The 19,769-nt window shown below is 43.3% G+C and overlaps 1 protein-coding gene across 1 annotated transcript in view; it reads right to left on the reverse strand.

Moving 5' to 3' along the window:
• The window catches only part of PCDH11X (protocadherin 11 X-linked), a 78,399-nt gene extending 77,882 nt beyond the window's left edge, over nt 1-517 (reverse strand). Inside the window, exon 1 of the mRNA XM_059483167.1 lies at nt 193-517. The gene's annotated coding sequence lies outside the window, so the exon portion shown is untranslated. The remainder of the gene's footprint in view (nt 1-192) is intronic.
• Nucleotides 518-19,769: the final 19,252 nt, after the last annotated feature.

Genomic DNA, 19,769 nt, shown 5'->3' on the forward strand with positions numbered 1-19,769 from the left:
ATCACTTGTGAGCTCCGTGCACTTTTCACGGGAGCAGACTTTCATTTTACTTGATCGGTTCCAGCCTATCCATACTGCTCTGGATGAACCGCTGAGGCTCTGCTTCCAAATCGGGGGAGGGAGGGATGCTGGACAAAAGATATCACATAAAACGATACAAAAATCCCCCTTTTCCCCAAGCCCCCTTCTTACCTTAAGCGCCTTCTCTGCACAAGATGCCAATCTACATGGGCTCCTCAGCACACCATCAAGGCGTTCAGAGTAGTGAAGGCTGCCCCACAGCATGGAACTTAGACCGCTTTGCAACAGCAAATCCTCGATCCAAAGCACCAGCCGCTTCTTCCCATGCAGTGTGCCGAGCGCGAATCACACACGACTTCCACATAGGGAATAAAATTGTAAAAGAAACGGGGAGGGGGGGAAAAAAGGTATCCTAACTTTTAGGTAGCCTGAGTTTGTTTTATTTCTGTTGGATTTAGTCAATTATCTGCTTTTGCAGCCGCGAGACGACGGAAAGGCAGTCGCGCTCTGGAAGCCCCGCACCAGTCCGCAGAGGTCCGGCCGCGTAACCCAAGTTGCGCGCAGAGCCTCTGACCTCGGCGCGGCTCCGCAGCGCAGCCCGGCAGCCCTTCCCCGGCCGGGCGGCTGCGGGCACCGGAGCGCCGGGTCCCCCCGCGGGGCAGCCGCCGCCGCTGGGCGCTCGCCCGGCCCCCGGCGGGGCTGGCCCGGTGCTGGCCCGGCTGGCCCTGGGGGCGCGGGCTGCGCTGCCGGCGGCGCCCCGGAGCCCGCGCTGTCCCGGCGGCGGCGGCGGCGGCGGCTCCGGCTCGGCTCTGCCGCGGCCGCCCGCGCCCCGCTCTGCCGCTGCCAGCCGGCCCTCCCCGCGGCTGACATCAGCGCCAGGAGGAGGAGCGACGCCGGGGACGCGAATAGCCGGGCCGAGGGGGGTTCCCCCTCCCGGAGCCGCCCTGCCCGCTCCTCTCGGAGAATCCCCCGAAAGCGGCGGCGTGGCCGCTCCGCCGCCTCGCCGGGGGGCGGCCCCAGTCCCCGCCGGCGCCCCCCGCCCTCCGCTACTGCCCGGCGGGCGGCTCCAGACAGGGGAGAAGCGGGGAGAGCCGGCGCTCGGGCTCGGAACGGGACCGGAGCGGGGCGCGGCGCTCGCAGCCCGGGGCGGCCGGGCAGCTCAGCATCGGCGCTGCGTTCCTGCCTCCCTCCGCCGCGGCGGAGGAGCGAGAGGGGATGCGAGGGATCGCCCGTGCCCGCGGAAGAGCTGCCGCCCCCGGCTCCGCCGCCCTCCGAGCCCGTCAGTGCGGCGGTGCCCGCTCCGACCGCCCCCGCCGCAGCCCGGGATGGCAGCGGAGCAGCCGCCGGCCGAGCCGCGCTCCCGCTGCCGAGCGGGCACCGCCACAAGGCTCCGAGCGGGGGCGGCGGGGAGACAGCGCCCGGGGCTGAGCGCAACTTTCCCGGCGGCGGGGCTGGGTGCCCGGGCTCGGGGGTGATGGGTGCCCGGGCTCGGGGGTGATGGGTGCCCGGGCTGGGGGGTATTGAGTGCCCGGATTCGAGGATGCTGGGTGTTCGGGATCGTGGTTATTGGGTGCCCAGGCTTGGGGGTGTTTGGTACCCGAGCTCGGGGGTGATGGGTGCCAGGGCTCGGGGATGCTGGGTGCCCGGGCTCGGGGGTGTTGGGTGCCCGGGCTCGGGGGTGTTTGGTGCCCGGGCTCGGGGGTGTTGGGTGCCCGGGCTCGGGGGATGCTGGGTGCCCGGGCTCGGGGGTGCTGGGTGCCCGGGCTCGGGGGTGTTGGGTGCCCGGGCTCGGGGGATGCTGGGTGCCCGGGCTCGGGGGTGCTGGGTGCCCGGGCTCGGGGGTGCTGGGTGCCCGGGCTCGGGGGTGTTGGGTGCCCGGGCTCGGGGGATGCTGGGTGCCCGGGCTCGGGGGTGTTTGGTGCCCGGGCTCGGGGGTGTTGGGTGCCCAGGCTCGGGGGTGATGGGTGCCAGGGCTCGGGGGTGTTGAGTACCCGGGTTCGGGGGATGCTGAGTGTTCGGGATCGAGGTTGTTGGGTGCCCGGGCTCGGGGGTATTGAGTGCCCGGATTCGAGGATGCTGGGTGTTCGGGATCGGGGTTATTGGGTGCCCAGGCTTGGGGGTGTTTGGTACCCGAGCTCGGGGATATTGAGTGCCCGGGTTCGGGGGATGCTGGGTGCCCGGGCTCGGGGGTGTTGGGTGCCCGGGTTCGGGGGATGCTGGGGTGCCCAGGCTCGGGGATGTTGGGTGCCCGGGCTCGGGGTGGGGCCCGCGTCTCGCACGTTTCGGCTCCGCTTTAGGGCCGGAGCTCGGGGATGCGGAGATCACGGCAGAGGCGGGGGGTCGTGCCGCAGCCTCCGGCCGGGACCCGCCGCCGAGGGGAGCAGCGCTGGCCCCGGCTCGCCCCCGGGCGGATCCCGTGTCGGTCGGGCCGGGCTGTCCCGGCCGAGCCGGACCCCGCTCCCCGAGAGGGGCAGCGCTGGGTCGGGGGCTCCGCCCGGGGGCGATGCAGCCGGGGGTGGGGGCTGGTGGCCGTGCCAAGTCAGTTCAGTCTGTGATCGGGGATCGGTGATGGCACGGTGAGGTTGTGGTGGTGAGTTCAGCTTGAGTGAAAATACAGTTTAATTAATAGTTAATTTGTGGTGTTGATTTTAATAATTTGAGTATCTTGTATTATTTGCAGTATTTTGCCAGATGCCTGCAGTAGGTACTTCTCAGTGAACACAATAATTATTTGTAAATAACTGAGCATTTTTTCTGTACTTGGGTGACAAGACAGTTTTAAACTCTTCTGATGAAGAGAAGCCATTGCACTTACCCTAACAGCACACATTTTCCTTGTGTTCTGCTTTAAAAATAGTATGAAAATGCCTGTGAAAGCCTTAATTTACCTTCTTCACTGTAGCAAGATGAAGGTGATGCCTCACTTTTATCACTAAATATAGTTTAAATGCCAGAATTTCTCTGAAATAAAGGTATAAAAGTGAGAGGATGAGCAAGTTCTAAAACCAGCTTCTGAAAATCCCCAGCCATTCACTGAATTGTCTCCATCTTACCTGTTAACTCATATATTCAATGAGATTCTTTGAGTATGGACTCGGAATGAGCAATTGCATGGCCATTAACCATGCTGAAATACTCCAGGGCAGATGTAATGCCTTTTCTTCTAGGTCATATTTCCATATTGTATTTCAGTTGCCTGACTCTAACCAAATGCCCATTGTATTTTACTCTACTGGGGGCTAAATTCTGTGAATTTAGTGAAGTTATGACTTCATAATTTTTGTCCTACATGCATACAGATAGCAGAGGTGCCTTGTTATGTACAAACAGAACATTACCCACAAAATAGTTTGTGTCCTGGCTGCTGTGCACCACACTGCTGAGAGTAACACCTACCAGTCAGTGAGACTTATTTATCAACACTCCTGAACATTTTATAATAGAATGGGATATACAGAAACTAAAAAAGGCTAAAAAATGAAAAGCAGAGTGCAGCTCTGGGTGTTTGGTTTACATCACGATGGTGGCATACAGATGAGGACCGGCTATCAATCCTGTTAACACCCATTTCACAGAGCTGCTGTTACCGAAGATTTCTAAAATAGCAAAGTCCATAATGGCCAGTTGTATTTTACTCCTAAGAAGAGGCAATTGGGGAAGGAATTTCTGTGGATTGCTTGGACACAAGTGACCTTGAGGATGGTTTGTCCTGTGCAAGAGCAATCAGCTGCGATAGCATCAGCCAGTCCAGAACGCAAAGTGAGGGGCATGTCTTGGGGGGGATGACCTGTCCAGATTTCCAAGGGGTGTCTAAGCTACAATGGATCCAGCATTCTGCCTCAACTGTGTTTGAAATGCACAGCCAGAAGTCAAATTGAGTAAAAAAAAAAAAAATTTCATTAATAAAAAGAAGAAAAAGAGTAAGGAGTAGGTGGCTTTTTTAACAGATATTGGGGAGAAACCCTGGAAAAAGGCAAGAACCCTTTCCAAACTAGAGCAGCTACATCACAAAACTGAAGAGTTTGAGTCAAGCTAATTCTGTCCATGAAGAAAATGCTGTGAACAAAATACTTCTGTTCATCAGAAGGTATTGCTGCTACCCTTGATTCAGATCAAGGTCTAAATCCTGAAATTGTTTGTTACTCTGAGCACATGAAGAGGCCCCACAGGAACTATTCACATGTGAAAAGAGCTAGGACCAGAGCCAAAGTTTTGCATACTGTGAAGGTCAAGCTTGCTTTCTTTCTGAAACTTGCACTTAACAGACAAACTCTCAGAACTATGGTTTCCATAGAGCACCTTGAGCTCGTTCCTCAGGATGCTGTGAGCACCGTGGCTGATTAAGAGCAATTTGTGTCCTAGCAGGTCCCTGAGACTTTGGGGCCAGCTGCCTTGCAGAGCAGGGACTGCCCCTGCCTTCCCCTGATTGCAATTATTGTGCTCCTTCTTCCCGCAGTTGCCAGGTTTTTTTATTAACTTCTCAAAATGTAAGTCTCCCAGATATTATACAACTCCTGGCTTTACAGTCATGGAAAAACCTGTTAATAAAAATGCACTGCCTGTAGGACGAGTTCTCAGCATTTTTGCAAAGGTCACGTAAAATATATTGCTTGAGTAGCCTTACTTTGGTCGCCAGATAAGTCATTGAGAGGCCACATGATGACAGCTGCAAAGAAAGATTGTAATTCACTTTTATGTCTCTATGCAAGAAAATAAGAGGCACAAGCCTTCCCTTCGGTGCTGGGGATGCAGGCTGTGTGGAGACTGGTGCAGGGAACAAAAAGGAGCTGCTTTCACCAGGCTGACAGATAAGGTTGGAGGTCTTTCTCTGCTGAAGGCCTCACAGAGTTCTGCTTTGTTTCTTCTTTGCTGTCAGAACAACAGAGAAACTCAGAGAACAAATTGCAACCACATCATACCACGTCTTCTGCTAGGATTTTGCCTCAGTCCCAAATATGACTCTTATTCTCCATGTACTTGTGTGAACAACAATTTCTTTGTCTCCTTTTTCCACATCCCCATTTAGTGGAAATGTAAGATGAATCCAGTCAGGTTTTTGAGCACTAGACCAGATTTTTCCATTATTGAGCCCACTTCTCAATAATGGAAATTGCCAAGTTTTACCTTTTCTGGGAGAAATGGTAAAACTCCTTTTCCCCGTGCTCCATCAATGCCAGTTGATCCTGTATTTGGATTTGCTAATGACACAAACAGTGGCTTTGGGTCTCTTAGACTCCAACCCTTTGCAGTGCTCTATAATTGCAGTGGCTGATCTTTTTTTCTAAACTATTTGTGGAAATATTATTTTTTGGCCAAGAAACTGGCATAACATCAGGTCAAATCAATTTATGTCAAACACAACAATAACTAGAAATGACACAAATGTATAAAAAAAGAAACCCTGGAGCCACAAATCGAGATGAACAATTGTCACATGTCTATGTGACACCCTACTCCTTCCATTCCAGGACTGGAGACATTATACACCTATTGCTGATAGGGAGGAAGTTTGGACTGCATTATTTCTAGAAGGATCTCCAATTCTAAATACACAGATTTTTGAGGGAGAGCCAGGCACCAGTGGTGGTTATCATCTCACAGAGGTGTTGCCAGAACCATTAAAACACAGAGCTCTGCAAGTCTCGTACTTAACAGCGGGAGGTAGAACAAACTAATTTTATTATCAACTCAGCTGTCAAGTGACAATGTTTTTTAAATGCCATGAATTATGTATAAAATACATTAATTTTTATGCTCTGCTTTGGGAGTTGCTGTACTCACACCCAAAGGGCAGGGGCTGTGCCTGGCAGGGCAGGGGGAACCCGTGCTCCCAGCTCCCTGCTGCAGCCAGCAGCAATGATATCCATGACAATACAGGTGGCAGCTTAAAATGACTCAAATAAGATCAAAACCAGACCCAGTCTTCCAGCTAGGAATTAATGAAATACCTGTCCTTGGTAACAGCAAACTGAGTAATAGGAATCTGCAGAAACTGTTCATTTAAATACATTTTGTAAACGTAACAAGTTGCACTGTGCTGTTCTTTGCATCTTTAAGAGTGTCTGGGGATTTATGTCTTGCAAAATAGAAACAAACTAAGAAAACTGAAATATATTGTGTCTTTAGCTGTACTTTACAGCACAGCTTGTGTTTAAGAAGCAGTCTAGACATGTAAAAATGCTAGAATAAACAATATTTTTTTTCATTATTTTAAATTAGCTTCTACTGGAAAGCTATAAATTTCAGAATGATGCACACTAACAGGATTGCATATCTATTCAAATATTCCAAACAAAAGATACTAAAAGGCTATTCTGTTACTTGCCACAATAAAAATAAATTTCCTTCCAACTTAATGCAATTACAAGTGATTTCCTGTAAAAGAAAAAATAAACCTTCAGGATATTTTGCAGGATATTTTACTTACTAGCAAGAAAAGTCACATCCTTTTGTTTTTCTCCCCCTCCTTATTTTAGTGGCTTGTTTAACCTATTTTAACATATAAATATTATTAAATACAATTTAATATTCATTATAGGGCTCCAAATACTGGTTGGTCTTAAATAAATATGGTTTTTTTCATTCTCTTCCAGCTGAATTGCGTGTGCAATTAAAGAATAATCAGCTAGAGTCATGGCTGAGATTTTGAATTTATGACCACTGAGGTAAAAAAGAGCTGTTTCCTCTGGAGAAATGACAGAAGTGACCATGCCAAGGCACAGAAGTTTTCTCCTTGTGACTGTGCAGGCCAATAACAAAGCAGGTAGGTATTTATTCTGACCATACCTATAGAACAACAGGGGTGCAGTAAGTCAGGTACTGATCTGGATGTTGGAAGACCCATCTTCCTTTTCTACCAGGCTTCTCTCTTCAATCTGGATTTTGACAAGTCTTTTAATTCTCATGCCTGACAGGTTCTTATTTAATGTGAACATTAGTATGTCAGTAATAGAAATATTTTAAATATTGCTCAAATTATGTTTGAATAAAAACATATGCAGATATTGTTTGATATAGCTCAAAATTTTTACATTCAGAAATGGAATCGATTTCATGAGTATGTTGCACGCCTAGATCTCCTTGTATTGTCTTGCAAAGACCTGTTGAAATAAAGGGCTTTTAAATCATCATCAGGCTTGGATTTCTTAACATATTGAGTATGTTGTGTTCTGCAAAAGTGAAGAACATTACTCTTTAGTAACAGGATATATTTATTTTAGGATCCCTTTTGACATCACCTTAATACCAGTGGCATTGGTGGTACAATACCAAAGAGAGATCAGTCTGATGTGTGATTTGCAGGTAATTCTATTCCCTGGCTTCCCATGCCCTCTAATACGAGTACCAAAACTGTTCACCAGAGAAACAGAGGAACTCATGTCCATGGTCTCACAATTCTCTGACCCCAACTTTGAAGAATTTACTCCCTCATGGGCTAGAGAATGAAAGAATTGCTTTTCAAGACAGGATTTCTGAGACAGAACACTCACCTGGACCCCATCAAGAATTTTATTCATTCAATGCAAGTACAAGGCAGGACTTGCTGAACAAACTTCTGCTGCAGGGGCAAAATAATAGCAGAGATGCTTCCAGCTATGTCATGTTGCCAAGGGTTTAGTAATTCCCATTCCAGGGATTGCTGTATCTCAGCAGTCAGTGAAGCTGATCATTTAAAAATGCTTGGGATTGTTTTGAACAGAAAGAGTTATGCAGAAATGCGTGCCACCGGGATGTGGATTCCTTTCCTTCAATTTAGAGAACAAAACGTGCAGCATCAAAGTTTTCACAGGATTATGTAACATTCCAGCCCTTCCTTCCACAGCAGGGTCAGGGAATGGTTTGTTGACAAGAACACTGAGGAATCAACACAGACGTGTCAGTCCTGCCTGGGCTTTGGGTTGGCATTGTAGGGCATTGCGTTCACTCCGTTCAGCTTTGGCTATTATGTGTGGACTCTTAATCCTACTTCCTGAAAAAGATGTTTTACCAGTCAAAGCCTAGAATTGCATGTAGATTTGTTGTTTGTTTGTTTTTATCAAAATTACACCTGTTGCTAACGCTCATGACCATGGCTAGTCAGGATTATCAATGAAACTGAAGGGAGGAAGGCTCCTCGCATCAGAAGATGCTTTACCTATTTCTCAGAACGGTGTTTGTTGTACAGTATCTCACCCCACTGCTCAGTGTTTAAGGCGTTAACAATCCCACAGGCGTTATAAATCCTTTATTTTGGCGGTGCCGCGTTATAAATCCTTTATTTTGGCCGCGCCGCGTTTCGGCCGTGAGGAGCTGGGCCTGCTCCCGGCGCTGGCTGCATTTCCCACGGCGGCGCCGCTAGAGGGCGCCCCAGGCAGCGCTACTCCCTCACGGCCTCCAACAGCTTCGCAACTCAAAAATTACCGAAAAAAGGTCCTTTTTAGCGTCAAACAGGGGGAAAAAACCAAAAACACGCGGTATTTTTCATCGCTACAGCTTAATTTCGCTGCCTAGTTACTGATTATCTAGGAGGTTGCTTTAACCTTGCAAGCCGCCTGACGCAAGTCGTGAGCTCGCGTAACGGCCTCAACGAAGCATCCAGGAAACATCCCTCAGAAGGCTTCAAATTAAGATATCTCTCAATTAGTATCAAAAAGGAAAAAAAGGCCATGCTGCTTATATACTCACAGGAGTTTTAGAGCAAACAGCAAAAGAAAAAAGTAAACAGTTTAAAATACATTGATCGGTCAGTTTTGTCAAGACTTAACGCACCTGTGTCTAATTAAACTTAACCTAGGTCTCCTTTGCTTTTGAGTTTAAAATCTGGATTTCAGTGCAGTTAAAGATAACTCATTCAAGTCTTATATAGCATTTTTCTTGTTGCTAAAGAAAGAAAATCCCTGTTGGGGCAAAAAAAATATATTTGCTGTCCTAAACCTTTTCCATGCTGAAACCAAGTTGTCAGCTCACATAATTTCTCAGACTGAAGAATTTGAAGGGAAAACCAAAACAGATTAAATATTTTTCTTATGTTTGTTCCTAATAATACTGAAATACAATGAAATAATACACAGAACTGGACCATGACAGCTTGCAGATAATGCATTTGATGTGTATAGTAAGACAATTGACAACAAAATATTTTGTTGGTTTTTGCAACACATGGTTATTATTTTTAATAAGTAGTAGCTATGGATATAGCCTAGAGGGCTCAAATTTTCATTTATCCAGTGAAATTAGTGTATACTCCATTCCAGAGGGTCATAATAAATATAATTTAAAAAAGCAACCAACTTTGTACTTGTTGTACTTAGTGGTGAGGCAGAGCTTGCTGCAAAAGATGATTACTTATGCCCATTATTTGACAAAAACACGAGACCCAAAATATACAGGTGACATTTTCTGAAGTGTCTTAAATATTCATTTTAAAAATAGATGTAATTGGTTGCACTACTATGGCACTTACGGCTTTGGTTGTGGTAATAAAAGCTGTAGTTGACCTGGTGCAAGGAGAATTTATGGGAGTAAGATTTCACCCTCCTGAAGTCTTATAACTGTTTTTAAAATAATAATAATCAATTAACATTATGTTTTCACATTTTAACTGTATCAGTATAAATTGCAAAGCTTGGGCACGAAAGCACCCTAAACTTCATGAACTTCCTCTGAAACTGAACTAAAAAATGAAAACAGAACTACAGAGGGCCAGAATAAATCATCACCATTGTTCAAACTTGTTTAGCAAAGAAATTAGAAATCAAGGCACTGGCAAAAATGTATTCATCTCATACATGGTCCAAGTCAAATACATCTTTATGCATTTAAAGCATACAATCCTGGAGAATATACTTCTGCAAATATTTTCTATTACATGCTGCTCAGTTTTTTGCTAATATTCTTACTTGTGTTCTCTGGAAACATTTTAAAGTGAGTTTTCAAGACCACACCTTTCAGGGCATGATCACAAAATAGGTCATTAACATTTTTAAAGATATTTTCATTTTTCTATAGCATGTAAAGTCATGAACCAAAATAACCTTTTGTGTTTTATTGCGTTATATTGATTAATCTACACCAGATTATATTGATTAAGTACACCAGAATATTTATAATTTTGTTTATTTTTATGTATTACACTAGTTTTATATTGTTGAAGGAACATAATTTGATCCAATGGTAACAAATAATATACACCCAATAATATTTATCATATCATTGAGAGGAAGAATAATTTTATTGTATGATAAGGTAGAAGCCAGGTTTTGTGTCCAGACCAAGAAGGAATCTTGGGCACAACCCTGAAAAACTGCCTCTGCTTCAGTTCTAAAGTTAATCTGCATTAATAAAATTTTAAAATAATCCAGAGATATTTATCCTCATCTTCATTGTTATCATCATTATCATTATCAAGAGTATCAAATAAAGAACTGAGGGTTAGGGATTAGGGGTGCCTGTCTCCTCAAGGTAGCTGAGATCTTTATTACTGTATTTGTTCTGAGCACCATTATTTCAGTTACTGAACTTCTGCTATCTTGAACACGTTTTGGATTCTTTGTCAGTAATAAATTTTTATGTTTGTGTTCTTTACATTAATTTTGTAGAGAAGGGAGCTACCAAACAAAAGTCGCTGCCATGGTTTTGATAAGTTTTCTCTGTGTGCCTCAAATAAATGAAAAGTCAGGGCGAGGCCAACTTGAAAAAAAGCTGCTCTTCCTTCACAGCATTTCCACACGGTGACCAGAACTGCAGGAAACATAAAGAGGGGACTCAGAGTCACTCACAAGTTATTGAAGCTTAACAAGTTAATCCATCATCTGACCCGAGCAGGTGGCCAAGTCAGAGCCCTCTGCCCGTGGCAAGGGCCTGGAGACTCCATCACCTTCTCCTGTCCTGTGTCCCCAAGGGCTGGGCACGGGGCAGGAGCTGCTGATGCTGTGCCTCCATGCATGGCTCTGGTAGCCCCTTGTAGCCTGAACCCCTGCCTACAGAGACAGATTTCTGTCATAAAATTCCCCACACAGACAGGACCAGCTTTTGGCTTTATCGTTATTTCCATCACTTTAGTGTGGCTCCAATTACACAGGTATAAAATGTTTCTACTGGCATTCCCTGGCATCAGTACAGCAGCAGTTAAAGAGATAACTCTAGGACTGGGAGAGATGTGTGAATAACAACAGCTGATCAACAGCCATGCTGATAAAATTTAAATGAGATCAAGCCTAAATCTTATCCTACACTGATAATGAGAATGTCTGTTATGTGTCAGACTTACTGGGCGTAAGAGGAGAGCGAGGCCAGAAGCTGATCTTGATAAAACCTCCCTCAGGTTCTCAGGGAGGTATCCTTTAATACAAAGCAGAGCTGCCCAGGTTCTCAGGGAGGTATCCTTTAATACAAAGCAGAGCTGCCCAGGTTTCCAGCTACCCTGTGGGCAGTTGTGTCCTAATGAAAAACCACGCAGGCATGGCAGCAGTAAATGCCAGATTGATGATTACCACCTGAGCATATACATTATGGCACTGTCCGACTTTATTTGAACTGCACATTGCCTTGTTTTACAATTCCCACAGTGCTCTGCACTGTTTCAGTATGTAAAACAGAGAAATAGACTGTAGATCTCTTTAGAGAATATTGTTTTCTCCTGACCACAGCCATGGGTCACTATATAAAAAGGCAAAAGCAATTTACTGTGGTCTTTCTACACTTCTGCTTCTAATAACTTGCTTGTACCATGTTGCAAATGAAGAGCAGAGTCTGTGGTCTATGCTAGACCTGAAATAAAAATGTTTCACATTGCTCTATGAAGGAAAAAAAGCTCAGCCTGTAATCTGTACTGCCATGCAGTTCAGAGCTTTTTCCAGCCATAGTTAAACAAAATGGTTTGTCTGAACTGAAAATAAAGTATCCGTTGCTGTTGATGTGTCTGCCAAATTTAAAACATGATATAAACCAAAGTTGACAGCATAAGCCACTCAAACAAGGCCTCAGGGATTCCAAAATGTGCCTTAATATTTATTTTTCATACTTGATTGCAGGTTATGCACAGGTAAGTGTAGTGCTGCCCTGAGGGTTTTAAGTGTAACGTAGTCAACCATGATAATACCTTCAGTATCTCGGAAGACAGTCCTCACAATGACTAATAGGAAATGAAAGCAAAGCTGAGTGTTTTTCAGACTAGTTTTAAGTTTCCTCTGCAGTTATTTGATAGATTTCTAGAACATTTTCAGTATTTGCCTCCTAATAAGACAAAACCAAGTATTACCCCATTTATGATATTCTCTGTTCCAACACTCAAAATCCCCCTAACATTAAAACCCTGTAATAGATGAGAAATTGCTGTCTTCCTCTCTATCTACTATTTCCTCCAGTCATTTGGACTGATATTTACCAGTCATTTCCTCACAAATGAATCACTAACCACTGACACGTACATGTATGAACGACAAAAAATAAAAAAATAATGAGCCTGAATTAGTCTTGTTCAGGCACTCCCCATTCATTTTAACACATCTCTTGCTGGTGGGACATCTGAGAACTAGCCATACAAATACTGGGTCTTCACAGACAATTATTTTAGCCTTAATCGTTTTAAATACTGGATTGGAAGACGCTTGTCCCTATTACTGACACATGTGCAGAACCAGAGCTGTGCCTCAGAAGACCACTTCAGAATCACCAGCTCTGTCTGCTTGCTCTTGTTCTACAGAGCTACATTTGCCTTAGCAGGGAGCAAATTTCAAGAAGCTTCATGTTGCTAGAGTAGCAAGGACACAAAAAAAGTACTACTAGAGTCAATTTTATCTCTGACAGAAAAAAAAGGTAAAGGGTAAAGTTTCTCACTGGAGTGTTGCACAGTCTGTTGCTGGAAGTTATACTTGACTGAGATCAACAAAAAATCAGCATATGAGTGAAGAATCACAAAACACAATGCTGTATCTTTAATATCTGTTCCTAGTTGTGGCTTATTTTCCCTTGTTTTGGCATTTACAGCAAAGGAGTCTCTCTGGAAATGCAGTTTGAGAAGTGAGAAGCCTGCACAAGAAAGGAGCAGTGATGTCCTGGTGCCCTTTGATGTAAGCAGCTCTGTTGTCACAGGGTACTCACAGAGGATCAGATCCTGTTCTTCCCCTCTTGCTACTGGGTAGACTGGTATTTTTCCTTTGGAGTCTTCTCCATTGTCACTTCAAATCTGGCTGCTACCAATACAGCTCCTTCTGTCATTTGTTTTAACACCCATGTTGATTGGGAAGCCAAGTTCTACTTGAAAATATGGGATAATAATTCAAATATTCATTGTGGTTATGATCTCTGCACTGTGATTGTCTTCTTGGCTGTGAGAAGAGGCTTTATCACAATTCAGTGTTAATTTTGGGGGTACTGTCTTGTGAAAATGGGGAGCAGTTCCTTTCCCCTTGTCATTATCATAGCTCTGTCAATGGATTAAATATTAAAACGTAACAAATACAGACCTTATCTGTTGTGGTGTTTCAAGACTACTGTTGGATTCATTAGCTACGAAAAATCCAAATTTTTACTCTTGCTTTTCTTGCTTTCTAAAAGCAGAGTGCGTGCATGCGTAAATCGAGAATTAGTGTTGGAAGTTTCTGTGGGTCATGAAGCTGTTCACCTCAAGGGACTCCAGTGACATTGTACTAAACTGAAAAACAGAGCTAGAGTGGTTGGTTCTGTCACCAGGGGCCCTGAAATGTACTTAGAACCTTTCTCAAAGCGTAGTACTCACATTTTTAATTCATGTTGCACAAGAAGAAAGTTAAAACCTTTGCTTTTTCCTCCACCTCTTGTTTCACTATCACCATGGAGACAATTATGGGTACCATGACCAATATACAACTACCATGGGTTGTATATTTTCCTTTCTATTTTCTTAACACTATGTGCAACAAGATTTTTATTTTCTGGAGCTTCATTTTGAGCCTATGTTGTTCTGTAAACCATAGTGGCTTTAAATTGCACCCCTCTATAAATGAGGTTTATGAAGTAGTTATTCAGAGTTTACAGCTTCATTCTTCTCTTTGATTATTGTTAATGAGAACTTTGGTTCTCATTGTTTCTTTGTCCATTACCTTGAAGAACCATAAAGTATTATACTCTTACAGAAGAGAAACGAGCATCTTATATTTCTTATTTTACACCTTCTTCAAACCTGGAATTGTTCTTTTCAATTATCTCTAACTTTAAAAACACTTTCCTGTTCCAGCCTGTAATTTTGCTCATGGTGAGGGAGATGCCATTACCTAAACCAAACTTACTTGGACCTGGCAAACTTGTCTCTACAGAGCAGAGCAGCAGAGTGCAGATTTCCATCAAGCAGTGTGGCTTCATCAAAAATATTTGCAGCTGGGCAGTTTAGCTCTGCCTTTCAAACTGGGCTGATATGATTGGAATCAGCCGCTCTAACATGATTCTATTGCTTTTAGGTTTTATTCTTAGGCTGTGAGAACTCCTTTGCAACTTTCCAGGGTTAAATTTTTTTTAACACAATGACCATGTTTTGTGACAATGACAATGCTCTGCTACAGTAGAAACCCTTCCCAGTTCTTCTCTGCCATCATGGCTGAATCCAGTCTTGCACTATTTCCACTTTATGTTTTCTTAAAGTCATTAAAGATGTTCTTTTGGCACTATGAGAGTGACCATGAAATCTAGTCTGCCAGAGAGGGGTGAGTCCAAACGCTTCCCAGAATGAAAAAGATGATTGCTAGAGAGTTACAAACCTCAGTTTCAAGAAATAATGATTCTTATTTCCTAAGCAGCTGGTCCCTTAGATGTGCTGATTGCAGGCACCAGTGACAAATTCCTGCAAATAAGTCTCATCACTGGGCACCCTTCTACTTTGCACCAACCCCAAAATGCTTATTGCAGTGGCTATTTAAACACAGGAAGGTAAAAAGCATTTCACAGAATTAATTTCCTCTGTTTCATCAGAGGGATATAATGCATTAAGTGATTTGAAAACAGAGTGAGCCTCTTTTCTAACATGGTCACTCACTAGGCAGGCTTTCCACAGGGCACAGGAGCTGAAGTAAACAATCACTTACATGGAAGGAAACTCTCTAGTGCCCTGCCGTGCTGATGCTTGTAGAGAATAGGAAAAAAAAAAACAAACAACCAACTAACATTTCATTGCATGTTGAAAAGAAAGTGTAAGCATTCAGTTTCAAAAGCTTTAAAGCATAATTGAAATTCAACATGCAGATTTCTGTGTTATTACAATGCTGCATGCACTAGCTCATTTGCTGAGCAGCCAGCATTTTAAACCACACACTGCAAGAACTTGGTGCTGGTACAATAACAACGTAGAAAAATTAGGATGACAGCACCAGTATGCTCAGCCCCATAAACATTCCTCAGCTGAAATAAGAACTACAGGGCAGTGCTAGCGTGTATATTATGAGACCAGAATATTTCTGCTTCCATGTGCAGATGGAGCACAGATCACTAGTGTGCTGACAAGCTGAACTCCAAACAAAGAGATAAGCTACATATGTACTGGCAGGTAAGCTCACTGATCTTTTTAACCCAGTGAACATCTGATGTGATGTGAGATTCACTAAATTGTAGATTGCAAATCAAGGTCAGACTGAAGGGTGACTTTGTATTCTGTAACATTCTCCCTGCTTCACTGACTGAAACCAATCGTGAGTTCCAGAATGCTTTTTGCTCTTTTAATCTGATAGTAATTTGAAAATGTATTTGACTACAGAACTAAATGCATCTAAACTCACACAGGCAGGAACTGTTAGAAAAATTATCCTAAGAAAAGTAGTTTTATTCCTACTCTATCACAGTGCTGCTGCTGCTGCTGCTGTGCACAAAGGGCAGTGTCAGAACTGAGCTACCATGTCCATGGCTGAGGGGGCCAGGAGGCTGAGCTGGCACTGGAATTCCCTGGTGTGTAACCCTTTCCCTGTTCTGATTCCAGTCCCAGCAAAGAGTGGCCCTGGGCTGAGAATGCGTGGCTGGGGCTCCCCTTTGCTCCGGGAGATGGATGGCGCTGGCAGAGCAGCCCGGAGCCACAGAGCACAGGGAGAATCTGGGTCACTGTGCAATGTGCTCACCGTGCCAGATCATAACAGCGGTGAAGCACTCAGACCACTAACCTAAAAAGGAGCTCCTGGCTGCTAAATTCACGTCTTAAATATACAGAACAACTTTTTTTGGCATTGTAGGTTAGTTTTGGTTTTGTTCTCAGAATGAGTCATGTTGAATGAAAGTGTGTGCAGAGGATCAGTGCGTGAGAAAGGAGTATTTACACAGAGGGATGTGTATTTACACTCATTGGGGTTTTTACCATTCATGGCATACTGCAGGATTCACTGTCACCGGGAGCACTCAATGAAACGCCTGTTCTCCGAATCAGTCCCCCATTTATCTACTAAATCTTTCCATTTCATCCAATCTAAAGCACCATCAGTAAGCAGAAAATATAATCTATACATCGAGGCAAGGAATACATTAGCTCTGTAATAAGGATGTGAAAGAAAACGTGCTCTTGGATTATAGCTGTATTTGCCTATAACTGTAGATCATTTGCAAGGCAGGCTGAGTGAAAATAAAAGATTCCCTGGCAACCCTCCCCGTCTCCAAAAGCCTGCTCAGGCAGAAAAAAACAACCACCCTGCATACATATTCCAATGAGCCGCTGCGGGGCAGTAACAACAACAAAAACATTCCTCGGCAAAACAAGGGGCTTTGAACAGCCACTTTCGCCTTCTCTGGGCGAAGGACACAAAGAAACTGTTCTTGGAAGAAAAGCCGAACATTAGGATTTCCATTCTTACATTGCAAAAGGTTATTAGTCTTTTTGGGAAGCGTTTTATAGCTGTGCTTAACTTCAGCTCCTCCCCCAGAGGTGCTGGCAAACAGCGATTTTGAAGCTGTTACTCAGTTCTAAAGCGATGAATAGAGGTTGTGTGTGAGATATCCAAGACTCTATTTAAGACCCTATCTGGGTTTTCTGTGTGTGCATAAACTCTTTTCTACCTGAGGGCTAAGTAAATAAGTTCTTTTCAAGTGATTATTCTCTGCGCAGGAATTTTCCCTTGTAAGGTATAGAAACCCCTGAAGATTAGGTATTTTTGTGATGCTTTTGTTCCTCTCAGGGCAAAATCTTCAGTGAACAGAAGTTATTACAAAAAAATTATTTTATATCTTAAGGGTAAAAGAATAGACTTTGTTCGGTTTTGGATGTAGGTTGGAATCAAAATTACTGAGCTGCTTTGTATCCAACATTTCACATCTAGAGGTTCAAAATTAGATCAATAGTTTTGTCTTCCTTCCCTCTACCCCCGCCATTCTGTAGGTTTAATAATATCAATGGAATATGAAGAAATTCACTGTTATTTCTTTTTGCATAGTACCAAAAGTGGGGGGAAAAAGCCTATTTAAGGATCTCTAATTACAATCTGAGTTTTCTATAAATACAAAACTTCCTGCAACAGCCATTCTGAATAGATTTTGCTCTTTAGTGCTGCAGAAATTTGTACCAGATTAGTAATGTGTGCTGCAATATAGAGTCTATGAAAAGTCCAAGTATCATGCTTCAATTGAAGTGTGAGAAAAAGAGGATCAAGATGTACAGAGAGCTGAATTACAGCCATGGCTCTTCAGTTACACTTTGAAGATCATTTTCATTTCCATTTTGATCTCAAATCTTACTCAGAAGTAATTAACATTTGGGGATGCATGACAGATGGTATGTGCCACCTTGTCTTTTTGGGCAGTCTTTTCTTGTCTTGGCTTTTCAAGACATATTCCAGACCTAAAATAATTTTTTTGGGGTGTGGGGAGGGCTGGGAAATGAGCTAAATAAACTTACTTTGGTTTGCAGACAGCAATATGAAAAAGTTGGAAGTTTCTTCTAATGTTCAAACATTCTTCCATCTTTAATTTTATTTATTTTTATATTTTAAAATATTTATCATATCTGTAGGTTGTCAGTTCTAGAGTAACCTTTATTTTTAAAGACAATAAGGCTATGAATGTGATTTAACAATCACCAGGAGCATTATTGCAACTACTTCTCTTCAAATATCCCAGCTGATGAATCCTGCAGCTGACCCTACTGATACTCCAGGGTATGAAACTGTCATCTCATCTGCCAACTGGAGAACCTTTGGAGATCCTTGGATTTACAGCATTCAGGACTCTCATGTTTACCTTTATCTTCACAGTTTGCTTTGCTTTACTTTTTCATCAAGTAGAAACATCATGAAAAATTAAGAAGAAAAAAGTATTTGGAAGTTTTATTAATTTAAAGTTATCTCAGGGACTAGGCAGCCAGCTGAATTTTCAATCAGAAGATCTGTGAGTGCTCATTACTAAGCCTGCAAGGTGGCATTAAGCATCATCTTCAAATTTGAGTTTCCCATCAGTTCTTAGAATTGCAGTAAAATTCCCGTGTTTATTCCAAAAGTGGATAATGTGCTTCTGATTATTAGATACAACAATTTTGCCTCACAGGAAAGAGGTAAAAAACAACAAAAATAGAGTTAGGAAATTCAAAACTACCTGTTCACCCTTATTCACCTTGAAGAATCAGACATAAATCGTGGGAAGAGCTTGTAGAGTTGGGGAGCAGGAGTTAGACTGATCCTGGAACTGTCTTAAACCTCCATTTTAATCTCTTTGAGTATCTTCTACTTGTATGAAGAAAAATGGGAATGAAATAAGAAAAGTAAAAGATCACCAAACTTCAGAATCCTGCTTGCTAGTTATTGGCTTACCTTCACCCACTCTGGAAACAGATCTGTGCTGGCAGCCCCGATTAAATGCAGCAGATATAAAGTGCAAGTGGCAGTTAAAACCTTGTTGAACACTGCAATGATGCTGCGTTTCTCGACTTGGAAGGTTGCTCATCCAGCCTGCTCAGCCAGGATGTTCATCCAGCCCGTTTACCATTTATGAGACATTGTGTTAGCATTGAATTAGCTTATAGATTGTTTTAATATGACTTGGAGCACTAGGGTGTATAATTGTTTGAATGTTTCTTTCCACTGACTGCACAGCATTACTTCTTTCTGCACCTGAGAAGGCTTTTTCCTCCACCTGAACACTTAACAAGCAAATTTCCAGATATTCAGAAGCAAATGCAAACAATTTAGAACAAATCTTGTTCCTGCGATTAGGGCCTCAAATGAAACCCTACCAAACAGAGCCAATACAGATGAGGTTTTTTTTCCTTTCTTTTTTTTTTTTTGGTAACATTTTCTCTTCTTTTCAGTGTTCTTTTTTTTCCTTTCTTTTTGCTTCAGGAAGGTATTGCAGCATGACGCCCTTCCTTATCTTAAATCCTGGTTTTTGAAGAGAAAAATAGCTTTAAGCCCTCTCAACAGTGAAGTCTGTACATACAAAGCATATGAAGACTCAGTGGAAAGCTTTTTGTACCATTTAATGTTTGCAGCTTTTTGTACCATTTAATGTTTGCAGCTTTTTGTACCATTTAACATTTGTTAGGCTGCCATTTATTTTCTGCTACAGGCTTTGGGTACTATCTCATATTGTTGATGTTATGAGTTAAATTTCCTATTAATCCCTAAGTGGACTTTAGCAGTGAAACCCAGGCTTGGGAATCTCTATGAAAATGTGCTTTGAATTGCCTACACATATACAGAGCACAAAGTAATCCCATCAATCATAGTGGTGTCTGTTAAATACCATTATGTGACTTAATTAATGTCTGCCTAGCATTTTCAGATTCATAAGCAGTCAAAAACATTACCATGATGTTCTTAACAGCTGTTAAATTTCTT

The sequence above is a fragment of the Ammospiza nelsoni genome, chromosome 15 (genome assembly GCF_027579445.1).
Source record: "Ammospiza nelsoni isolate bAmmNel1 chromosome 15, bAmmNel1.pri, whole genome shotgun sequence".
NCBI lineage: Eukaryota > Metazoa > Chordata > Aves > Passeriformes > Passerellidae > Ammospiza > Ammospiza nelsoni.